The following is a 26,168-nucleotide window of genomic DNA, read 5'->3' as shown; positions in this document are numbered from 1 at the left end:
CTACATAGTACATTAGTGATGTCCAACTAATTGGATATTATGGATTTCATTCAAATAATTGTATGTTCCATCAGTATCTAGAGATAACTGGGATCTTGGAGGTTTCTCAGATGGCTCTGTAGCAATTATGAAAGAACTAATAGCAGCAAAGAAAAACAAGTGCATTATCTTAATTATTTGAAGTATTATTAAAACTTATTTCTCCATTTTATTTGAGGCTGTTATTCCTGATGCTAAATGCAAATTTCCTTTTGCCCCAGGTACAAACTGCTGTAGTTCAAAGCAAAGGTCAAGATATAAGCATCAGGCATAATTCATTTCCCTAGAGAATAATTAGGCCACCAATTAAGCCAATTTTTGTTACTATTACACTTGACCTATCAAGAAAACAGATTTTCATGCTATGAAAGCCATAAATGCACTGGCATGAAATTCACAGAATGGTTGAGGTTGAAAAAGAATTTTGAAGGCCAAGCTCCTCATTGAAGCAGGGCCATCTACAGCCACTTGCTGAGATCTGTGTCTCAATGGCTTTTTCCTCTCTCTTCACACAGCTGATCACAGGGCAAAGACTCTACATCAGCTCACGTGTTGCTGCACAAGCTTCAGCAAAAGTGTCTTAAGATTCACAGGCTTATTCTTTCCCTGGTTCCCTCCTGCTGACTCCTGAAAGACTGTGGCTGCATTAGTGGGGAGCAAAACTCCTCAGAACAAATAAATCCTGCTGGGTCGTGGCGTTTGTTAGCTCTAGCTCAGTGGAACGCTTCTGATGTTTCACAGACTCTGGCTGGCTCAAGGAATGGGCAAAGCAAGCTGACTTTGACCTGGAAAATACTGCTGCAGCCAAAGAAAATAAGCTGGGAAGAGCTGTCCTGAAGGCATGAATCTAACAAAATCTGGAGGAATGAGACTCAGAATTAGCCTTTTCCAAGAAGTCTTGTGTACATAAAGAAAAGTCCAGGAAGATAGGAAGAATACGTGAAAGATAGGAAGGAATATGTGTAAATTGAAAAAAAATGTATAGAAAAAATCCTGACTAATCCACATTCACATGCAGCCAATAAATCCCAAATCAGTGGTAAAGGGAAATATTTCTGTTTCTCTGCTTCTTCACCATAGTCCTATTAACAACATATACATATAATGGAAAGGTTTTGTAGCTGTAACACTAAATAAAGACTGTCGGCCTAATCTTTTAAAATATTATGAAACATTTATTTATTTTAATATAATTTTTATTTTAAATTTTGCACAATTTCATTGTATAGATCTATTGAAAATATAAATTAAGAAAAAAATATTTTTTCTACTACTACTTATAGAAAGGGCTAAACCTTCCAAACAACCTTGCAGACAGAGAAAGTATACAAATTTCTAGTTATTAACTTCAAAGATGAATGTTTCATGTTAAATGTTGCAAATTATGAGCCCGTGTGTGGGCAAGGTTTGTGTGCAATGCAAGTTTTACTTCCAAAGTAAACAGAGAGGAAAAGGTACAGGGAAGGTACAGGGAAGATCTAATTTCTGTGGACTTTAGAATAGCCCAGGAGATGAACACACAGCACAGGATTTAATTGCCATTTCTGAAAGGAAAGCTTGCAGACAATGGGGAACAGACACCACCTCTGCAAGCACCTACCTTTGGTGCCCAGGTTCCCTCTACAGTCAGCAGAGAGAAGTGTGTGCTTCCAGACAGGAATTAGGTCACCCAAATTAGGGACCTGACTACTGTCAAATTTAGGCAGCTTGATGTGCTTTCCAGAGACCTCTCTGAACCACACAGGCAGCTTCAGCTTCCACCTTAATATTGTCTAAATTTAGGGATTTGGTGCTGCATGTATCATTTACATCATGGCTGGATGTGAGGGGAAAAACAGAAGTTCAGCTGTCAAAAAGAGTGTAAGACAAAGTTTGGTTACCTCTGTCCACAGTCACGATCCTGAAAGATCTTGCTCAGTTCTTGAATAATTTAGAGAGGACTTAAATACACCAGGTACAACCCAGTTGAACTTCAAATGCTCCTCAGCATTGTTTCAGCTCTGGTCATGCCTAGGACTAATAAACCCAAAGATAAAAAACTGAAGCAATCTGAAGACAGCAATGTGATACATGGGACAAACTCTATTCACAACACATGTGGATTTCTCAGAATGCTATTGCAGATTAATTATTTTTTTCAACAAGTCCATAGAACGTACCTCTTCTTCACACATAATATTGGGATGATGCAGTAGACAACTGAGAAGTAATGGGAAATTTATACTCAATCCCTCCTCAAAGAAATGAGATTCACATACAGTCTCCAAGCAACTGCCCTCATCACTAAGTTGCCACTTTATTATCTGCCATCCCTCCCTTTCTGCTATTTTTTGCTCCCTCTGAAGTTCCTTCAGAAAAGTATCATACACTGAAAAGCAGATAGTTACAAATGCAAGAATATAGTAACAAAAAAATAGAAGACATTCACTGCTCTGTTTTACAAAGATACTCATAGACATGATGTGAAGGAATCTCATTGGGAATAATTGTGAGGAATTGATCTATTATTATATTTATATTTCATAAATTTCTAATAAATAACAACCATAATTAATAAAGATAATTTAAATTCCAAGCAGATCATCTTGTACTAATTTTTGGGGCTTTACTTGCATACCATCTTCCTCAAAGAAATGTTATTCTTTGAGAAATGGCTCTGGATTGATGCACCTGCATTCCATTTAGGAAATCATTTTCTCTAGAAAAGTCTGAATTGAGCAATATGAGCTGACCAATATTTAGTTGGGGATTTTTTTTCTGAAATTACTATAGAGGCTTTCCACAACTGATTAAACATGAGATCCTCAGGAAGAATGAGGGTCATAGAGGGAAATATATAGGAAAACCATGACTGCTGGGTTCGGTTAAGAACATTCTCTATGTACCTAGAAGAAAAATATTTAGTGCCTATATTTTACAATTCCATGCATTTTCTCTCTGTAAGAGATTAAGTAAAAAATGTTGCTACAAAAATATGATACCAGCAAATCACCAGCTATTATTAAAGTGACTAGAAATGTGTCTTGGAAAATTAAATAAATACTCAAAATTTCATGTACTACTGTTGTCATTTCAAGAATGAAGTATAACATTTGTACAATATATGTTCACAGGTGTCACTTAAATAGTTTTTCTAACTATATAGAGTTTTGTTTGAGAGAAACATAAGCTTTTTTTTTTGTCTTGACTGATTTTCCTTCTTTGAATTTAGTCACATTTGAAACAGAGTTTCAATTTCTCTTTCTCCCTCCAAGGACTAAGAAGACACCTGAGGAAAAGGATTGCATAACAAGATAAAATTAACCATAAGGATAATGGTGGAAGGTTTCCTATCATAAGGGCAAAAGCAATAACAACCCAGCTCTGTTATGAATAAACAAATTGCATAAGCAGCCATGAATACACAAAAGTACATCGCACAGAGATGTTTATTCAATTGCAGCCAACAACAGCCAGCACCTAAAACCAAACCACTTAGAGAGATGTGATCAGTGTGGTCACACAGAGCCATATGCAGCTCTTCCTGCAAAGAAATAGGAGCAGCAGCAAGCAGCCAGCTCAGACTGCGCTCCCATGACCTCTGCTAACAATCCAATACTGTCACAAAACTAGGTAACAAAACATTCCAGCAGGAACCAGCTGCAGAACTGGATGCTCAGAATTGGTGTTACAGCTCTGCACTCCCTCATCCTATTGAGACTCCTTTAACCTCAGCAAATGGATTTTGCTAAAACACCATCAGCAGTCAAGATTTCAGGTTTTCCTGCAATAATTTTAAGGAGTTATTGAAATCCTATTGACACTTAAAATACCTGCAGCTTTTCTTTTTACCACCAGATTGGGTGGTTTCTATGTTCCTGGAAAGAGGAGATTAATCATGATAAACAGAAGGGAATGGTGGAGTAATGGTGTTTGGTTTGAAGTTATGATTGCTAATCTTTACCGCTTTGCCTGTGTCAAGGTCTCTTTTGAAAAGCATTCTTTGTGTTATAGGAAAAAATGATGCTTCAGTTTCAAAACACCTAAGGTCAAAGTTATTTACATTTTATAGGTATTGAAGGTATGCATGAAAAAATATATGGAATTTTTATGATTCATAAGAAATTTTTCATAATGCCATATAAAAATTTTTCATGGTTTTCACCCATAATGGCCTGAGGTAGGATTCTTCCTCTCATCTGGGAAATAATTTGCTTTCTCTTTTGTTCTGTTTACCCACAATTTAATATAGAAGATCCATTCCCAGTGAGAATTCTTTTTGAAAGTTCCACAGAGAAATACAGAAGAGATTCCCTCTGCCCCTACCAGGGTCAGATATTTCATTTTAAAACTCCTTAAAGTCATTTTACCATGGTAGTCCACAAAGAGAAATTGTTTTTCTGTAATAGAGGAAATTCTCTTGCCTACCTCTAGCTGAAGAGAGTCTATCTAAAAAAGAAAGTGAGATACTTCAGACGGATTATTTTACCAAGAATATAAGAATTAGGAATAAATTAGATGATTCAGTGGTATAAGTGGTATAAAAAGAGTGTGACTGGTTTAACTCTTCCTTTCTTTAATCCTTGATTAATCTTTGTATGAAATGCAAATGTATCAGAAGTGTCTTTCATTTCCCTTGTATAACAAACAAAGAATTTTTAAAATAGTAGAAATTAAAAAGCAGTGGAGGGGCCAACATAAATTTACCTCTAATGTCATCTGGGGACTTTGCTAATAAACTCCATGACCCAATAAACTCCGTAAAATCTGCTGTTTCCCCAGAAACACTGAAAGACATTAGGATAGAGGTCAACTAACAGGTTCTAGAAAGATCCATAGCAAAACAGGGAAAGAATCTCCAAATATTTCACCATTTTCCCACAACTCCTTTTCCTGTATTGAAGGAAATTACTTTCTACATTTCTTTTTCAACCACTAGAAAGCTGGAGAACTAGCAACTCATTTATCTGCCCTGTAGGACTGTAGATAATGTATGTTGTATTGCAGGAAACATATTTTTGGGAAAGTACAAGTAAGCATTTACAAGGCCATAAAACTACAGCAAGACATGGCTTGGATGTTTTGCTAAGGAATTCCAATACTTTGAACTGTGTGCAAAGTCCTCACCCTGCAGTCCTGGTCAATCCCTACTCACTGCTTGAACAGCCTCCATGGGCTGTGCTTGGAGGAATCAGGCTGGCCCTGCTGTGTCAGGTGGGGATGGACCCGGGGAGTGGAGCTGCTGCAAGACAATTTTTTAAGCCTTTCAGGAGTTCCCAAAATTAAACTGGAGAGTTAGATTGGGATGTAGGGTTGTTGCAGTGCCAGAATGGAGACAAAGAGATGCTTGCTCTTTCTCAAGTAAGTATAAAAAGAGTTTTCAGGTAGATAAGAAAAGAGTTGCAGGAATAAAGACATGCCCAGTTGTGGAAGGGGCTAACAGCGGGCCTGTTAGCTAAAGGAGCGAGAAGAAACTGAGAAGTAAGAAGAAACTGATAAGGAGCTCTCTCCAAGGCTGTAGCCAAGGAGACCGAGGGAAGAAAGATAGAAGAACTTTGCAGCTGGATGAAACATTTTTAGAAAGTTAATTAAGTCACCATAACTTCTCACCAATAGTATTATGTTGATTTATTGTGGCCAATAGTAAAGATAGAAGAAAGATAAACAATTAGAAAGTGTATAAAAAGCAGCCATATTCAATAATAAAGTGTTGCCAACTGAGACTGCTTGTAGTCTCTGCTTTATGTCGTGACCGCCTCGACAGTGACACCCAGTAATTGTAGGGAGGAAGAAATAGATATCTTACTTACTCCTATAAATTAAGATCTAGTTCCTGAGATTTTTTATTTCCTAGGGAGACAATGAATGGAGGCTAATGGCTTGGGCTGTATTCTCTGATTTCCATACAGATGGATCCACATAAATTCCCCTCTGGCCAAACTCTTTATTTAAGGAGATTCAGCAAAACTCTCAAGTTTACAGCCATAGGATAATCTACATAACCTTTCTCTTCAAAATTGCATTTCATCTCTGATGAATAGATGAGATTTTTTAAAAATCTAAAACAAAAAATCTCAAGCCTCAAGCAAGAATTTTCCTCTCAAGAGATATAATAGATTGCCAGATGCTGTCTAAAATCTGTCAATGCCAGATTAAAAAAAATATTAAAGATGCTTAAATGGACAGTGGTAAAAATTCTCAAAGAAGAACCATAATGAACCTTTTCCTCCTGGCTCTATTGTGTTCTCATTTCTGACCAACAGAGCAGAGCTCCATCACTTAGGAGGACAGGGAAAAGCTTTCCTCTGGAAAGGCTGTGTCATGCATTCACACAAATTGTCCATACTGCACCTTTGTCATTCTTTAATTGGTGTGGATTCTATAACCACTATTTTTCTAAGATACCCTGGGAACAGAGGGGGTTCAGTGGGGGTGAGCAGAGTGGTAAAGCCAAAAATCCACCAGTGGTAGAGAAGATATTCAAGGCTGCCTTGAGGTTTGATATTGATAATTTATTTTCCTTTCAAAATGTGGAAGCTGTAGGAGGGTTAGATATCCTAGTCACTCTAGGCAGAGAGGAAAATGGACTCTGAAGTTAAAAGGGAGAGAAGTAAAACATAAATTGTTGCTAACTAGGGAGTGATGTGTGGGGCTGTAATTGGGATGGAAGGAAATAGTAGGCTATCTATCAGGAAACAAGCTGAGAAGTGTTAGACCAGAATATTCTACCCACAAACCAGGTTGGAAAACCCTGGACAACACACTGCACATAGTGTTACCATTCTCAGGACTCCTGTGCACGTGCATTCCTGTCCCTGTGGATGCTGTGTTTCTCTCAGCATCAGCTCCTGGATCCCTATTGGGAGAACTCAGGTGACATCAATGTTCATTTCCAAAACTGGCTTTAGGTAGCAGAGCTCTGAGTGTTAATCAAAAAGTCTCGACAGGCAGAGAAAATGGATGATCTCAACTCAAAAACAAGAAAACACAAATATTATTTTTAAATATGTGATTTTTTTTAACACCATCCATAATAGCTGTGGGTGCTGAGAACATGGTGTCAGCAGTGCAGCATGAGCAATCATGATGGGAGGACAGCCTCCAACCAGCTGGAAAAATCACCCCCTTTGTCACGAGGGCAAACTGCTCATGTCACTTTTCCTTCCTGGGCAGAAAACCCAAGTGAAAGAGATGATGCAGAATACTCGGCCTACAGCTTTATTCATCTTTGTAGAAGTAAAAAATTATACAGAATTGCTGATAGTTTGAAGAGTTAAGTGATTTGAATCATCATATTTAAATACAGTTAACTGCAAGTTGCACACGGAATTTCCAATAAGACAACAGATGGTTAGAGATGATTGAATTTTTTCAAAAATTAATTTTAATAAAAATTTTCCTGGACATTTCAATGCAGATTAAGTTGTAGAAAAGAGATTTCCAATGCAGGTAGGGTTTTTGTTTATTTTCATTACATCTCAGTTCTAATAGACCTGTAAAATTGAGCTGACAATAATTCGCTGCTGAAAAAATTATTTAAAGGATCATACTTTTTACCTTCATAATGTTTTTCAGCAGTGGGTCTTTCACTTTTCATCTTCCTAAACAACTTTCAGGGTAATGGAGCTGCACTGTGTTTTATTATATAAACAGGTCTGCACTGGATTTTGTTATGGACTCAGGCAGCTCATTAGTCTGAATGGAATAAAAGATTTTTTCTATTTATCCAATACCCATCGTATCCAATAAGACCTCAGTCCTCAAATACAAGTAGATTGTTACAATGAACAAATGTTCTTTCCCTTTATTCAACAGGAAAGTTTGAATTATACTCTTTATTTACTATAATGATAAGCATAATTAAGATGTAGAACAGATTATTGAGTCAGGTTATAGAATATTATCATGGGTAACTTTTAAGTAGAGTTTTGGTAAATATTCAGTGAAAATATCCTCAGTATTCCTCCACCATGGAGGCTGGACTGGAAGATCTCTTAAGGACCATTATAGGCCCCAAAGGGTGGAGCACCCTTAGCTGTAAGTTCTTATTCAAAAAAATCCAAACAAAAAAAAACCCAAGCAAACAAAACAAACAAACAAACAAACAAACAAAAAACAAACCCAAAAAAACCAAACAAAAAAAAAACAAAAACAAAAAAACCCTCACAATAATTGCTCTCTAATTTCGTATTTTTTCATTCTCCATTCATAGAAATTCCTATATTTTCATGGTCATTTATAACACTAAAAAAACTTCTCTTGATGTGTGAAACCTTTCAACCAAGAGAAAGAGAAAAATAGAGAGTGATGTTTCTAAAATAAGAAATTAATTTTAAAATGCAAAAAATCCCCTGTGAGTTATTTTCAGAGACTAGAAATGTGCTTACTTGGTTTCACTGTTGGCAAATTCTTGAAGTCACTGTTGACATCACTTTGAATTTACCTACTAAAATGTTTCAAAATGAAAGGCAAAATTTTCTAAGTTCAATATTGATCAAGACTTGACTCATAAATAAATGGCTGGAGAGAAATTTCCTTAAATATCTAACTGCATAATCAAAACATAAGAACAAAAAAGTGTTTCTACATAGTCTTATCTGAAGGTGTACAGTGGTTATTGATTTTTAAAAAGACCAATATTAGTTAAAAATCAGTAGAAGAATTTTATACTGAAAATTTGTTTAAGAAAGATAAAAGATTTTTTGACCTATAGTAAGTTTTCTGATGTTTTCAACTGATGTATTTCAACAATCCTGATTCATCCCACAACACCAAAACACTTTGTAAAGGACTCAATTCTTCTAATTGTAGCTCCTTAGAAGTTAAATATCTAATCAAAATTAATTATCTTGTACTCATATTTGTTAGTCCCACTTGCAGATAATTTGGGATTGAAGCGGACTTAGAGTGTGGGTTTGTACATCTGAAAAAATAACCCAAGGTTAATGATAATTTCCTGTCTAGAAACAAATACTTTCTCAATAAGATCATCTCTATTAATAAAGTAATCAAACAGATTCTTTTCAGAATCAGAACCTTCTAGAGTTCCATTATATGTTTAAATGCAAATAAGGTATTTGTTCAAAGTCAAAAAGTGTTGTGTTTCTGGCTACTACCAATTTTACCTGGGGGATAGGAATTCAACCTTTAAAACTAGCTCTAGCACTGTCTACCAAGTGCTTCAAATATTTTATCATGCTCACGTATTCTTCTTATATTTTTCAGCCTTGTCTTCCTCTATCTCAAGCTCAGTACATGTGCAAGAGAATTCAGCTTTTTTTGAGAGAACAGAGCCATATTCTTGGTTTTATATGAAAAATAGCATATGCACCCATGTAAAAGGTAAGTTACATTTTGATGTTGGGTTGGAGAAAGAGTTTTTATCCTAAACATAGAAGGAAAAAAAGAATAATGCAATAAAAATGTTTTTTAAAAGATAAGAGAATGATATAATTAACATCATGAATGTGATAGAAGAATTTAATGTGTTGTATAGCTTAAAATGTGAAGTTTTTATGACCATTTGGCAGGCAAAGCTGAAGAGCAGACTGGACTTTATTTCCTAAACACCAAAATATTCAACTATCTAAAAGCTGAAAGTACTCCTTTTTCTTCTTGAATCATTATGAGAGATCTAATACTGGAGTTAAGCTGATGTTGATATTTGCACATGTTCAGCATAATATTAGCTCTTAGTTGTATCTCACAGACAAAATCTCTAGACATACTATTACAAAAAATCACTTTTCTTTTTAAAATTTTCTGGATATTAAATGAATTTTCCTCTATGATCTTTTTCTTTTATTTAATCTTGAAAAATACTTTCAATTTTCATATTTTCTTCCTTGCCTTTCCACACTTTGCTCTGAGCTCATTTCAGACTCCTGACTCAGAAAATCAGCTTTTCTCATTCTGAATAGGAAGTTAAGTAGCAGCAGGTCTGCTTGGGGTGCTGTGCTGCATGTGTTAAACACTCAAATGGGCCACAGCCACTCTGGTGCTTTCAATAACACTCCCATTTTGTTACCTTTGTGAGGAAAAATCTCCAGCAATGTCCTGTGGGATCAAGGTGCAGAAGAGCTGCAGTGCCACCATGCTTGGTATTTTTAGTATCCATGGGTTCGGTGGGTTTGTGCAACACATTGAACTGATGTAAAATATGGCAATACCATTACCTTCTCATTAGGTCGTCTTCATCCTTAAATGCATTGCCAGCTGATAAATCACTTTTCAACAAACATTGCAAGTGAGAGAAGGTCCATTGTATTATCTAAATGTCATTAGTGAATAAATCAGGACTCACATATGCCTGGCTCAAGTGTGCCCCACACTTGCATCTGTTTTTTAGCACTTGAAAGTCATTGCATTGATGCTTATTGTGCCACCAAAGGGAATCAGTCATGAGGAATCACTCCTCATTTCTGTTCCATTCCCAGATGCCTTTAATCTTGCTATGTGGCAAGTTGTCCAGATGGCCAGAGACCAGACTCCTTCCAAAAAGCAGGTGGTTTCAAACCCATGGTCTTTGCAGAGATTTATAGATATAAATAAAATACATCCTAAATGGTAATAAAGATTCGAAACAACGTATTACAAGGGTATCATGAAGTGTTTAACAATGCCTTGTACATGCAGACGTGTCCTTAACATACTTTTTAAGATTTATGTTAGGAAAAATTATCCCTGCCTAATGCTGAATAGATATCCCAGAAGTAGTGATTCTGCCTTACTATTATGGGAAGAGAAAATAGAAGAAAGTAGCAAGTTTGCAATTCCACTGTATCATGAGGAACAGCTGCCTGGCAGAGCTTTCTGCACACAGCAGGTAAAGTGTGGATGTGCTTTACTGGGGCTTTACTCTAATCCCAGCCCTACCTGTGACACAGCTGTGACCCTGATGATGCTGTGAAATCAGGGATCAGGTCACACAGCCAGGCATCACTGTGGGGCTCACAGATGCATTCTCAGATGCAAGCTCTTCCAAAAAACTTTGTCCCAGAGTATGAATCGAGAAGGGAGTTCAATGTGCCAGCTTTGGAAATATTTTTAGACAGCAGTAGAAACCTCAGAGGTCAGGAGATGAAGAAAACCCAAGGACAAGGGTTTGATGTTTCTCTCTGCTGGTGATAGAACAGCGAGTACAGCTTAGAGCAAGGGACAGCTTTAAAGCCTTGGGTTTTCAAGCCAGGCATGGATGGGGATCAGACTCCCTGCTTATGTGAAAGTCAGGAAGGTGAGCCACTTGAAATCTATCTTTGGAGGTAACCTCTGGAGTCATCTGTATTATCATTATGTTGAAGGATTTCATTAGATGCTGAGCAGAGAAGGGTAGCCCAGCAGGTTTCATTTATAGTCTCCCTTGCACAGTGTGAGAAATACAAAATGAATACACTTTTAAAGCTCTCCTGAAGATTTGTTGCCAAAGAGAACTGGTCTGGTTTTCCAGTGTATTTGCTAGGCTTTAATTTCTGTCAGGCAGGAAGAGTAGGCTGAGGTGGATTACTTTAACCACTGATCTTCTCCTGGAGTTACTTGCCTGAGTTAAACCAGACCCTTCTTATGAAAGTAGGGAGACAGGCACTCCAAAGCCAGCGCAGCACCAGGAGCTTATAAAATAAAATTCAAGTCCAAGCACAGAGATATAAAAATCATCCTCCCAAACCCAAAGCCTCATCTCTTCAACCCTTCTACTTCCAGTATACACACACCCAAAAAATCTCCAGTCATATTTCAGCCTGTTTGGCTGGCTGATTTGCCATCTGGGGGTTGAATGACACAGAGCCCTACAGGTGGAATCACAAAATATTCTGAGTTAAAAGGGACCCACAAGGATCACAAAGTCCAACACTTAAAGTGAAGGGCCCATAAAGGGATTGAGCCCACGACCTTGGCATTATTAGCACCCTGCTATGACAGCTGAGCTGATCTCCAGGTCTGACAGCAAATGGTCTGGTCTGAGAAACCTCTGATGTTTTAGGTAAAGTTCCAGGCAGTTTTTTGACACTGACAAGAATAGGAAGACTAGGAACCCCACTGTAAATGTGTTTTGAAGACTACAGTAAGGTTTAAAAGTTCTGTACAGGTGTTTAAAGCAGGAGTTTGGGCTAAATAAGCAAAGGAGCTTTTGTTCCTTTGAGCTCTTATTCCTTGTTTACAGCAAAGACTCCAAAAGCTGCAGATATTAAAGTTCAAAGACTATGGGTTTCCCATTTCCCTTTGAAAAAGGTTGTTTATTCATGTCTATGTACTTGTACAATTTAGCCAAGCTGCATCAATGAAAATTGGGGATAAATAATGTATTACACTTATCTGTCAATTAATGATTAATTTCCATTCAAAATAAAGAAATAAGTTATGTTTCATCAGTCTCAAACTAATGTTGCAATTTAATTATAAATAATTCAATACTTATGTAAATCACACACTTTCTTTGGAAAGCTTCCAGTGAAAAAAGTCAGAAGGCAAAGCAATAGCATTTTCTGATTTCAAAAAGCCAAATATGGTACATGTGCTTCCAGTGGGCACACCTGTAAACTGTTCTGCTCCCCTGCTCCTCGTTTCACTGACAGTGCAGAGATTGGTTGGATTGAGACAAAGGCATAACCCCACTGTGATATTCACTTCATGTGTACATCAGCTGAGTGCTACCCCCAAAAGCCAAGAAAATGAACAAGCTACACAAGCAAAGTGAATAATGTGATCATCCCCTTACAGCTGGAAAACTGAATCAGGGAACAAAATTAAAAGATTGTGAAGAAATCTGATGACAAAATTAGAAACTGAATCCATGTTTTTTGAGTCCTAAAACACTATACATAATCCTCCAAAAGTGACAACTTTCTATGCAACTAGGGGCAATCATACACAGTATTTTTCTTTAAATAGAAGTTTTAGTAAATTATACACATACATACATACATACATATATACAAACACAAACAGCAGCTTATTTATGCATGTTAGCATCCTTTTTTCATTATTTACATAAGGAATCAGACAAAAAAGATAAATTGTAAAAACAGAAAATGGATCTATGCCAAGTATATGTAATTATGATGCCCTACTTTGGGCCATGAAAGCATTTTGGCAAGCATGAGCAAATGTTCTAAAGGCTGTGCTTATAATGTTCAAATTAATTTTCAATAATAGAATGAAATCAATTAAAAAGGCATCTTGGGAGGAAGGGTATGGTAGCCAAAACCACACAAGAACAACTCCAGCAACAGCTGAGTGGCTGCCAAGCCGTATGCCAGTGTGAAGTACAACAGAAATGTGTGAACAACAGATTTGGAAAAAAGGTAGGAAAAAAAGACACCTGTGATTATCATTCTAGCAAAAAGGTAACAGCTTAGGGTATATGAAAAGACCTTGTTTGGCCTATTTCACTAAGTATAGAACACAGCTTTAATGATACTCAGAGACTGAGTAAACCTATGAAAGGTTTCCTCTCTGTTCAGAAAAAAAAAAATAGCAAGTTTCAGAACTGAGAAATAAACAGGTATACTTTTACTGTCTTGTTTTGGCAGAAAATCCTCTCCCTTTTACAGTAAGCCGGCATGGATCTCTTTATGTCCCCATCGCAACTGGGACTAATAAAACACCCAACAGAAACCACATGAGAAATAATCTTTAGTTAGAAATCAAGGAGAAACTACCATGGACAGAGTTTGCTTTACCCAAATCCTCCAGGTTCAGCAGACTCCCAGCATACATCCCAACTTTAGAAGCTGTTGACTACAAGAGGCTTGAATCCCTCCAGAATCAACTTGATTGGGAGATCTTACTCTTTTTCCTGCTCTTATCTGTGAAGATCGTAAACTTTGAATGCTTGATAAATAAATATTCCTCGCTTAGAACTGTTACTGGCTAGCACCAAGTGGGAAATGCATTTGAGTTATTGCTCATGGGAACAGCCTTGCAGACTGGCCTCAGGAGAGCTCTAGCGGAGTTAAAATCGATACTGTGTTTTAAGAGAATCTCTCTTGAGGATTTCAGTGCCATCTGCCAAGGCATGGGAACACAGCAAAACCTCCACTTGCTTTGGGACTGCAGAGCATTTTCACAGATCTGGTGATGGCTCAGGTACAGGCAGCAGTGCAGCTCATCTCTTACCTGGCTCACTGGATGGTGTCTGAGTGAGCTGGGCTGAAGCAAGGTCTAGCACAGCTTTGTGGCAATGCACTAGCCATGGATACAAACACTGGCCTTCTGATGACACCAAACTGAGGGGTGGAACTGACACACCTGAAGGACAGGATGCCATCCAGGAGGACCTGAAAAGCTCAATAAGTGGGCCCATGGGGATCTCATGTGGCTTAACAAGGCCAAGTACAAGGTGCCGAACCTGGTGTGGAGCAGCCTTCAGTACCAACACAGACAAGGGAATGAACAGATCCAGAGCAGCCCTCCTGGGAAGGACTAAAGGGATGAAGAGGGACTTAATAAAACAACATGTAGTGACAGGATAAGAAGAAATGGCTTTAAACTGAAATAAGGCAAGTTTAGATTAGATATGAGGAAGAATTTTTTTACTCTGGAGGTGGTGAGACAGTTTACTCAGAGTAGATGTGGATGCTTCATCCCTGCAAGTGTTCAAGACCAGGTTGGATAAGGTGTTGAGCAAGCAGGTCTAGTGAAAGGTGTCCTTCTCTATGGCAGGGGGCTGGAACAGGATGATCTTTAGAATCCCTTCGTGCCCAAGACATTATATGATTTTATTGCAAGTGATAACAACCACCACAGAAGCATTTGTCCAGCTCAACCCCAGATGCTTGTTCATTTACACTAATTGTGGGTAACATATAGAAGGGGTTTTGTTATGACCAGGAAACAGCTGGAATTCTTTGAGAGCTCAAAGAGCCTGCAATGAGCAAAAATGACAAATGTGTATTTATGGCTCTTTAACTATTGAAAGACACTATAAACCATATCTAGGAACTGAAAGGGGGAAGGCAGCAGTACAATGTATTACAATTCTTCTGAAAAATGTTATTGTTGTTTATAGAACTTTGAGCTTAATTAAATGCTTAAATGAATTTTTTTTTCACAACTTCTTGCCTAGTTTCTCTTGGCTTAAACATAAGAGGTATCTAAGATACCCAAATGAGTATGTGAAATGAAAACAGGGAAGAACTGAAGCAGTTGCTGGGCTGCCTAAGGTTAAATAATGTCTGTGGAAAAGTTTCTTGTCATGTAAATTTGATCAATTTTTCTCTACTTACAATCTCCCATTCAAAGTTCTGCAAAAGCCATGGAATTATTTTGCAAACATTTTGCCTTTGTAATTAATATCTCATACTTCAAGCAGATCTCTTCAGAAAAAAATTTTTGCCATTCTACTAAAAATTTTGCCCATATTGAATGAGAATGCTTTTATAGTCAGGAAATTGTTTTCCAGTATCTTGGTACTATTGATCTTCTTTCTGAATTAGTTGTTTAAATCATCCTTGATTTCTACTGAGTTTTCAGTACACACAGTCTTAGTTATCTTTGATCCTTTGTCCCCAAGCACTTCATCTTCCATCTAGATCACATCAGCAGATCCCATAGCTAAAACTCTCTGCTCTTTCTTCCAAATGGCTGTGAACTCAGATAACTTCCCACTGTGCTCTCTGTGCCTCCTCCCAGCCCTTCAGTGTAAAGGCCCAGATTCAACAGGACAGACAGTGAACATTCATATTTCAGCTTAGCTTAGAGCTCTACAACTTGGACCATTTATGGCACTGTTTTTGTTTTCATGAATAAAAATACATGAGTTTGAGTCCTTTGAATTGAAGACATAAAACTCAGTTTCTGTAATTTTGGGGTACTACTTTAGCCCCTGTGAACTGCAGGAGAGAAGGGCTTTCAGAAACACTTCACCCTTTTTTTATTTACAGTTTGTAGGCTAAATATCCTCACACTGCAGTTCCTCGCCCAGGGAAAATAGATAAATCTAGTTTCCATACACGGATTTTAGGCATTTAACAAGAATGTTTGAATTTCCTGTTTTCTTTCTATAAGATTTGTTTAATCATGATGCTCCACTTAGCTGAGCTTTTTTCAAGAACTGCTCCTAACTGTGGCTATGTTTTGTACTATATAATGTTGAGGACATATGACAAATATAGTTTTCCTATTAAATTTCACAAGAATAATTGCTTTTCTTTTTGTTTTTCAGCACAGCAGATCAAGAGTTGTTATGAGGAACAAACATCATAGTAATTGTATCTCTGGATACTAGATGTGAATGTAAAATTCAGTATTGGAGAATATTGATCTTTATGAGATTTTAATGTTTTACAAATTCCCCAAAAAATTATCTTCAGGGGCTATTTCATATACTTTTCATCCTGTCTTGAATGTTCTGGTTCAGATCACAGCTCCCAGTATCAGTAAATTAGCCATCCAGACAAATATTCAACTTTGCTTCAAAGACAAAGGGTTGATGTCTAATGTGAATAAGTAAGGGTAATTCATGGCAACAGAAGTGCCACTAATTCACAGCAGGTCTATAAAAGGAAAAATAATCACAAGCAGGTAAAAACACCTGCTCTCATCTGCACCTTCCCCTAAAAGCTTCCTGCCAGGACAGTGTCAGAAATATGTATTCACTGTGACCCTGGGGAATGCAGGAACCCAGCAGCTGTAAGGACATCTCAGAAGAATGAAGATGCAGCTGATGCAGGGACTGTTTCTGCACACCCTGAAGCTGCACTGTGGCTGCTGCTGCCACACCAGAGGTGTGCTGTGGGTTCTGGGGGTGCTGGGGTTACCGGGGGTGTGATCCATCTGCAGCTGTTGGTGAAATCCTCAAAAACTTGCAGAAAAGTAGGCATCTTGAGAACTATCCCATGGTTCAGAACCACTGGCAGTGGCTGAGAAAGAGGGCACAGCATTGAACCCCCAGGCTGGAGGGTTTGTATCAATGGATCTCTCTCTTTCCATACTAGGATGTATGATTTATGCCCAGTATCATCCACTGCTGCTAGTTGCACCAATTTTGTAGCAAACAGAAAAAAATACAGGAGAAATACTATGTTTGAGCCTACACATAAAGAAATGTGTTCACATTTCCCTTTACAGTGAATAGAAATCTTTTCCACTCCTTTTTATCAACTTTTGGAAGATTCTGTGGTTGATCTTACAGATAATTCTTTCCCCCAGTATTGTACAGCTCTGGTAGTGTTCACTGTCCTGTAAATATAAAGCCATTTAAGCAGACTGCCTGTTCTCAGCCCTTCTCTTTTCCCCTCTTCTCCTTTCCTCCAGCATCTTCATTTCCCTGCCTTGCTGCCCACAAGCTGCAGGCCACCAGAACCCATTTATTTCCACATGGACTCAGCCCTGGCCCTTAGTTTCTTCCTTAAGTGTTTACACTTACACCAAATTTATCATGTTTGACATCTCAAATCTTTGTTTGCAACAGCTGCCATTGGCTGTGGGTCCTGGAGGAGAGAGCAAGAAAGAATATCAAAGGTTGGTAAGTCCTTTAAAACAGTAGTAGGAAGCCTTTGGTTGCTATAGGGCTGAAGGACAATAAAAGACCCCATACAGACTAAGCAAAGCAGAAACACCTTTTCAGCAGGAGCAGCAGTGGTGTGAATTTCATTCTCCACATTCAAGGCCAAGGAACTCAGCTTACTCTACACCAGCCACAGGGTGCTCATTACTGGTGGTAACGGGGTGGCACACAAGAGTTTCTCAGAGAAATCTGTTTTACTGAAACCACCTTAAGTATTTCAGAGCTGGTTAAATCTTTGGGGTAAACAGTGCATATTAAAAAAACACTAATTCCATAATATAATCTTAAATACATTGTAATTTTAAAGCAGCCCAGTATTAGCATATTTAAATTATGTACTTTTATGAACTCCAGTAGATAATGTGAATTTTAATTAGGAAGGTTTTTTTCTGTAATGAAAGAGAAAAGGATGTAACTTTTTACTAATTTGTTTTCTTCATTCTGATTTCTCAGCTAAATAATGAACTATATTAGAAAAATACTTTATTCCATATTTGCCCAAGAGACCTGAATGGTTCAATAGGAACTGCTTGTTCTTTCAGAGAATAGCCAAGCCAAGCTAATTAAATTCCAGGTTAAACTAGCTCATTCAGTTCAACTCCATGTGAATCTCCTCTCAGAATTTAATTAATTCTACTGATTCATCAATAATTTCCCATAAATATAACTACTTAACACAATGACATGAGGCTGTTCCTTATAATGCTGTGAAGAACATGAGTGCAGGCCCATCTGACAGGTCCCACTACTAGACCTGGTCTAACCCAATTGTGAGATTGTGATGAAAATCCTAGATGTGCTTGTGAGAAAATCCTAGATGGGATCTCATCAGTTGTCTCCATGATACAAGTGGGCAGAGCAGAGAAAAGCCTCTGGGAGTCTGACAGGAAACAAGCAGTGACTCAGGGTCTGCTCTCTCCCTAGGTTAGAGCAACACCATTTAGCAAGGAATGCTCTTCCACTGGTTTTGATTCCCTACTGGGAAATAATGATTATTTGAATTCCTCAATGTCCAGTTCCCAAAAGATGATGTTTCAGAATTAAGTTAAAAACACAGAATAAAATAATTTAAGGAATTGTATACCAGGATGCAAAAGCTCCAAAATAGCTATGCCTAAACTCTGAAATATTTCCAATCACACCTGTGCTGGCTAAATCCTGTTTTCCAGTTCCTGTAACATCTTTTCCTTTCTCCTCCTCACACCAGAGGTATATCCAGAGATATAATTACTATTATGTTTGTCCCTCCTAATAACTCTTGATCTGCTTTACTGAAAAACAAAAAGGAAAGCAATTCTCATTCTTGTTGTGAAATTTCATAGGAAAATTATATTTGTCTTATGTCCTCAACATTATATAGTACAAAACATAGTCACAGTTAGGAGCAGCTCTTGAAAAAGGTTCAGCTAAGTGGAGCATCATGATTAGGAGCACTCACAGTGTTTGCCAGAGGGAGTTCATCCAGGAGGGATCCAGGTGGCTGAGAGGAAGTCTGGACTCCCAATAATACCATAACAAAACCTCTGAGCACAGTGTAACCAATTGTGTTTAAGCCAATGTTTAAGCTGTTCTGAGCAAGACTTCCTAAATTTGTTAAGAAGTATTGCTAAAGGGCAAAATCATTCTCTGCCTTCAAACTAACTTACTAAGAGGCAAATTCACAAAAGCACAACGGGGCTGAGGTAATGAAGCATCCATTCCTGCAAGCTCTCACTTCATACAGCAATACTCGAAATGGCAATGAAGTTTAAAAAGATAAAAATAGTAAGTGTAATGACCAGGGTGGCATCAGAGGTTTGAGGAACAAGTATTATGAAAGGAACTTCAAAAACACTGTCCCTTTCTTTATGACTTCTGATTTCTGAGCAATATAGTTGCATACTTCTGCATCATTAGTGTGATATTAATATCTCTTCAGTGGACCTGTGAGATTATCTGCTGTGAGAATATATGCCAATTTAAAAAGCAGCTGCAAGTGTGAATGTTTTGACCAGACTTAAGCAAAAAACAAACAAGAAAACCTCAAAATGGCACTTTGGGTTTTGCCTTTCCTATTTAAACTCAGGATCTGGCGCAATATTCTACACCAACTACAAAGCTCCAATTTTCTTCTATCATGAAACATCAAAGTGCTAAATTGTAGGAATTGTGTGAAGAATAGGGTAGAAGTATCTCAGTGTATTAAGGTATGGGTTATACAAGGCAAGACATTTCTCTAAGTCTGATGCTGCAGACCTTTTATCTTTTCAGAGTGTAAAATTCATAGTAACTAAGTTAAGCATTTTCTGGTTTAAAACATTAATTCTGTGGATGATTCATTGTGTTCTGAAAAGTCTTTCAAGAGAAAGTACAGCCCTCTGAGCAGGACAACACTAAAGATCTGTGTATGAAGACCAAATTTTTAGACTTTATTTTTCTGTCACCTGTCTAATCTGACACCACTACATGGAGTAATGCAGAATCTTCATTAGCTAGTTTTTATAGATTTCACATTTTTATCACCACTGTGTCCTGGGTTTTGTTCTCTTAAAACAGAAAGTAAGCTGGGCAGTTCTTGCAGCCAGATAAATGTTGCCTCTTAGGTCACAATTATGTCATTAGGAGAAGAGTGCTGACCATAATTACATTTTCTAGTCTGAGTATCTAAATATTTATAGAAAAAAATCTTTATTTATTTCTATAGTGTATAGAATCAAGTTAATAATCCTCTTTTTTTGTAACTGAAGTGGGATGAGATGAGAATTAATCATTGATTTATATACAGACAGAAGGGAGAAATGAAACTGGATGAAGTTACAGTTCAACATAAAACATTGCCTTTAAACTATTTATTTTCTGAAAAGTTTTGTCCTCAAACATCTACTAATGCATCCAGCTCTCAGAGAGTAAACAGATATATGTGGTGGGTTGACCCTGGTTGGATGGCACCAAAAATTCTCTGTCACTACCCACTCATTTGGGCAGGGGAGAGAAAACACAACAAAAGTCTCATGGGTCAAGAAAAGGGCAGGGAGAGATCACTCCCCAGTGACTCATGGCAAACTGGACTCAAAGTCAGAAAATTAGTTTAATTTATAACCAATCAAATCAGAGGCCGAGTAAAGAGAAATAAAAACCAAATATTAAAACAGTTTCCCGCCACCCTTCCCCTTTTCCAAGGTTCAGCTTCACTCCAATTCCTCTTCCTCCTCGTCCCCCGCAGCAGCACAGGGGGACAGTGAGTGGTCGGTTCATTATTTGTCTCTGCCACTCCTTCCTCCTCAGGTGAGGACTCCTCACACTCTTCCACTGCCCTAATGTGATCCTCCCAAGGGATGCCATCCATCAGGAACAGGTTGCTCCACTGTGGGTCCCCTATGGGGTCACAAACCTCCTCCAGTGTGGGCTCCTCTCTCCATGGGCCACAGGTCCTGCCTGGAGCCTGTTCCAGGGTAGGCTTCCCACAGGGTCACAGCCTCCTTCAGGCACCCACTGCTCCACTGTGGGGTCCTCCATGGGCTGCAGGGGCACAGCTGCCTCTCCCTGGGCTGCAGGTGGATCTCTGCTCCCCTGTGGTCCTTCATGGGCTCTGTGGGCACAGCTGCCTCTCCATGGGCTGCACCAGGGGCTTGCAGGACAATCTCTGCTCCAGCACCTGGAGCACCTCCCGTCCCTCCTTCTGCACTGACCTTGGGTCTGCAGGGTCTTTCCTTTTGCAGTTGCACAGGAGTTCTTTCCTCCTTCTTAACTCTTTTATCCCAGAGCTGTTACACCATCACTGATGGGCTTGGCCTTGGTACGTCCATCCTGGCCTTGGCGTTGGCTTTGTTAGGCATGGGGAGCTTCTGACAGATTCTCACAGAAGTCACTGCTCCCACTACCAAACCCTTGCCATGCAAACCCAATTTAAAATATAACATGAGAAATTTAACAAACAGTCTAGACAAGTTGTATGGTCAATTAGAACAACTATTTTCCCTCAATGCAGTCAAATCTTGATTGCAAACTGCTGGAAAACTTCAATGGTGATACCACTTTTAATTTAATAAATTACCAGATGCATTCCTAGCAAAACTTGACATCAGATTCACTTGTATAGGTAAGCATTCAGTTCATACATCCTCCTCCTGAGCACTGTTTTATTCTTGGCTTTTTACAAGGTCCTGTGGATTTCTGGCTGAAGTTCCCACAGCAAAATTCAGCAAGAAAGATTGCAGAGCCAGGAGATCAGAATCCAGCCACAGAAAGAATAAGAGTAAAATTAGCCAAACTGTGCATAAAAGCAGCTCTTTAGAAATTAAAATATTAGAGCTGTGGTCTCAGTCTGTAATGTCTCAAAAGACAGTTGTAAAAAGTTCTTTCTACAATTTGGTAACGTGATATGTTATGGCATAGGATGTGTGTTCACCATGTTCCTTGAAGGTGCTTTTTTTAGAACCTGGTGGCACATGTTGTACAAGGACCACCCTGAGCAGCAAGAAATAGCTGGCAGCAGGTGAGACTCGTGCCTGAAAAAGCCATCTGTTCCTGTAACCTGCCTCAGCACTCCCCAAGCAGCATCCTCCCAACTCTGCAGGCAAAGGTGTGTGTGGTCTAATCCTTCACCACAACACCTCCCCATGGAGGAGCTGTAAATGCCTACCACCCAGGTATTTCTTCCTTCAGAGAACTAAATGAACAACGAATCATTGGTGACCTATTTAATGAGACCAGATTGCTCTTCCAAGGTCACCAATGATTCGTTGTTCATTTAGTCCTCTGAAGGAAGAAAATAGACTAAAATTTCTTTAGTTCAGTAAGGGAGAATCTGTTGGTAAAACCCCAGTTCAACGTCACTGAAATATATTCAGATACTAATAATTATATAAATTCTTGAAGAGCAAGTTTTATTGAGAGTTCTTTTCAAAAAGAAAAGCACAGGATACAAATGAGGTGGTGAGAAATAATAATGAACACTTGCACCATCTCTGATATCAGAATGATGCAAGAGATCATGCCTAGATGTCATACTTTGGAAAATATAATCTGCTGACTTGATTTCATCTATTATTCACCAGTAACAAAGATTGTATATGACAGTCACAAGCAACTTAATTGAAACTAATTACTGAAACTCAGGAATGTTTGAAGAATCCATGTTAGTCAATTATCAAGATTGCTAAAGATAAAGGGAGTCCTGTACATGATTATTTTTTTTAAGAAGGCATTTTTAATTAAATTTATTCATGGACTAATTAGCAAACACACTTATATAGTCTCTAAAATTCTATTGTGTTCAAACAGTAAGAGCTATATTTTGGAGGATGCTACTACACTCTTCATGGATAGCAAAGATATTAAATGCTGTTCTTGCTTTAAAAAAATCAGAGCAACCCTGTGTACAGAGAAGAAAAGTCACCATAATAGCGAACATCACAGACATCGCATAACGTTTGATCAGATGAATAGATGTGTGTTACAATCTGACAGCATTGCAATTACTGGAACACAGCAAACTTGTCACTTCATATTGCTCCATCATTTTGAAGCCCTGGAGCTGGTGTTGTTTTATCTACTCTTTGTCCTTACCTTTTTTTTCCCTGAGAAAACCACATGAGACCCCTATGGTTGCATTGTATTCCTGTTTCTGTGCTGTATTACAAATGCGAAGCAGGAAATCTGAAGTTTATTTAGGACACTAGTCAAAACCAAGATGTAAAAATTGGGTTGTCATACAGGCATGAACCACAGAAAGCCATGTCATGTAGCTTTAGGGAAGGCAACATCCACAACTCAGGAGGAAAGATCTTAGAGCCATCAGTGTCAGAACTCTGAATCTGTGAGCAGCAATAGCTGAAGTGGGACAACAGAGCAGTGAGCAGTGTAAGGAATGCTATTCAGATGGAAACAGATATTGAATAAAACTTTGGGATGATCAAAGGTCTTTTTCTTATTGTGGTGTGAAGTTCTGATTCTTTCCATTTTTATTTCCCTCAGAAAAACAAACTGTAATTATAGAAAATTGAGAGAAGGGCATCTAAAACATTTAAGCAGCTGCCTTAGAAAAAGAGACAAAATATTTTGAAACTTCAAATTGCCAAGATGAAGACTGGAGAGTCATATGGTTGGGATTTACAAAAAAACATGAATAGTACATTAAGATGGAATATTAACTGTATGGAGACCTCAGGAGATCATCTTCTGACCTCAGAAAGTCACCTGGTCATACTTCCTGCTCAAAAAAGGACAACTTCAGATACGGAAGGTTGTGTAAATTCAGTATGGAACTGGCATTTGCCAAGTCCCACAATATTACAAATAAGGAGCACTGAAACTGATTGGCAATAAGTTAAAACAGATAAAATAAAGTACTTTTTTACATAGAGAGTAATGAGAATTTCTGTTATGACGGTTTTTGCAGACTAATAATTAAAGCATGTTCAAGAAGCTGTTAGGCAAGTTCACAGACAACAGATGCACAGCCAGATTACAAAGGTGTATGGAGGGATGGACCTGCAACATCCCTAATCTAATTTTGGGAACCAGCAAGGGTGATGACCTGTGGAGAGTGGGGTTGCTCTTAAAAAAGCATCTCCAACAGTCATCCTTGGGAACAGGATAGATGGAGCACTGAACATCATGGGTAATTCCTTATGGTCCTATTCTGTCCTGAACAGCTGAACAGCTCTGTTCAGCTTATGTTCAGCTGAAAAGCTTATGTGCAAAACAGAAACTGTTTTTTGGTTTTGTTGATTTGGTTTGTTTCCTTTTTTTCTACCATGTCCTATATATGTCTGAATAAATATTTAGCCTGGAGCTTTAGAAACAGAACAGGCTTGCACAAGACTGTAGCATCACAGGTCCTTGTCCTTTCCCTGCATTGTTCAGGGCACCAGAAGCCATGAGGCTGGGATGATGTAATGCTGTGTTCTCAGCTGCAGGATGTGCAATGTCTCCCTGTCTTATGTAAGGTAGAAAGGACAGAGGATTCATCTCAGCTTTGCTATTTCTGTAAAATGCTCAAGTACCTGGTAGATTCTAATCCTAAATGAAAAGCAAATGGCTCTCCTGCAAAGATTTCCATCTCCTGTTATTTCCAAAATAATATCTTCAAAATTACTTTCCTGGAGGATTCAGTGAATATTTCTATAGTATGAGATTTGTTCATTTGAATTTACATACCTAAATCAGATCTGCTTCTTTTGGTACAGCCTAATCCAGACTTGGACTGTCTCTCAGATATGCATTGACTTGCATCTTGATCAATAAGATTAAAGAGCCTGTTTCTTACCTTGTTGCAGAAAAATACTTAAAAAGCTGTGATAAATGTTCTGTGTCAGACTAAAAATGATATCTCTCCTACATGCAGATAAACAATTTCCTAGGCAACTCACAAAAAAATTACATACAGAGATATTGCTGAAGATTTTAATCTCTTTAAAATATTCATGCTTTCTTTTAAGTAATCAAAATTTATTCTAATTACATACAGGGTAAAGAACCAATTGAAGGAAAAATCTTGCAGAAATTCTCAATACTGCCATGCAATTTTTAATGTAGTTTCTTTCCCAAATTGCTATGATGATGAGTTAAAGTCCATAATATTTTGTGGGCATCAAAGAGTACTGCTCAATATCATATGAATAGAATAATTAAAATAATCATCTAATTACTAATAACTCTTTTTAAGATGAGAAGCTAAGCTCAATTACTGACTAATGAAACACACTTCTGTGCTGGCCAGGGGAATTTACAATGACTGTTTAGTGATCTCTTGATACATATCTTCAAAGGACACATACACTCCTCAGAACACAGAATACATGGGCATTCCCTGAACATTGGGATCACTCCTTTCACTTTTCTCTCCTATCCTTGTTCCAGAGGAGAGGAGCCCTCCAGTGCTTACAGGAGTTTGCATTTGGGTTGCTGGTGACCTACTTGAAACAGATGGAGAGAGAACAGCCTATTCTTATCCTCATGTTTAGTGTGCCCCTCTCTGCAATAGGCACTTTGAATTCAAACCCTGCAATTTCTCTGTCTCAGACAGACCTCAAAAGTGGTCTCATATTCCAGTAAATGCTTTCAATAGCAGCCTGCACAACCCCCTGTTGGTTGTCACCACCTTACAGGTACCTGTGGAAATTCAAGCTGTGAATCCCACCTTCTTCCAAGCCCCTCTGCCAGGCTGCCAGGCAGTGTCTGAGCCCAGCAGACAGCAGGGTTCCTGGCCACAGACCTCAGTCCTGCAATGCCTGGCATCTCCTTTAGTTTCAGTAGCTACCTCAGCAGTACAAATCCTGATCCCAGAGCTCTTAGCTGTCAAGTCTGCAGATTTTGCTACAACAATGCCTATGTGTCTGTTTTAATATAGCCCATGGGCTTTGTTGGCTTGTTTCCCTCTGGAACATCAGAATAACATCAGGTTCCTATTGCTGAGGTCAACTACACTAAAGACAGTGAGAAATGCAGCCATTCCAGTCCTGTCCTGCACAGTGGTGCACATCCTCAAGACAGCTAGGCTGCTGGTCCCTTTGGGTTTTTTGTGCAAAAACTAACCTACAAAAAAAAAGTCCTCAGTCCAGCTAAGTGAGGCATCATCAGGTGCCTCAGTGAAAAAATAAGAAGCTCATTTTCTGCAGGAAAGCTTGTCACAGATTCAGCAGGAGGATGTGCTGTCCTCAGCCAG

Source organism: Molothrus aeneus, chromosome 3 (assembly GCF_037042795.1).
Source record: "Molothrus aeneus isolate 106 chromosome 3, BPBGC_Maene_1.0, whole genome shotgun sequence".
Lineage (NCBI taxonomy): Eukaryota > Metazoa > Chordata > Aves > Passeriformes > Icteridae > Molothrus > Molothrus aeneus.
The sequence above is the reverse complement of the archived record's forward strand: the minus strand, read 5'-3'. Positions refer to the sequence as shown.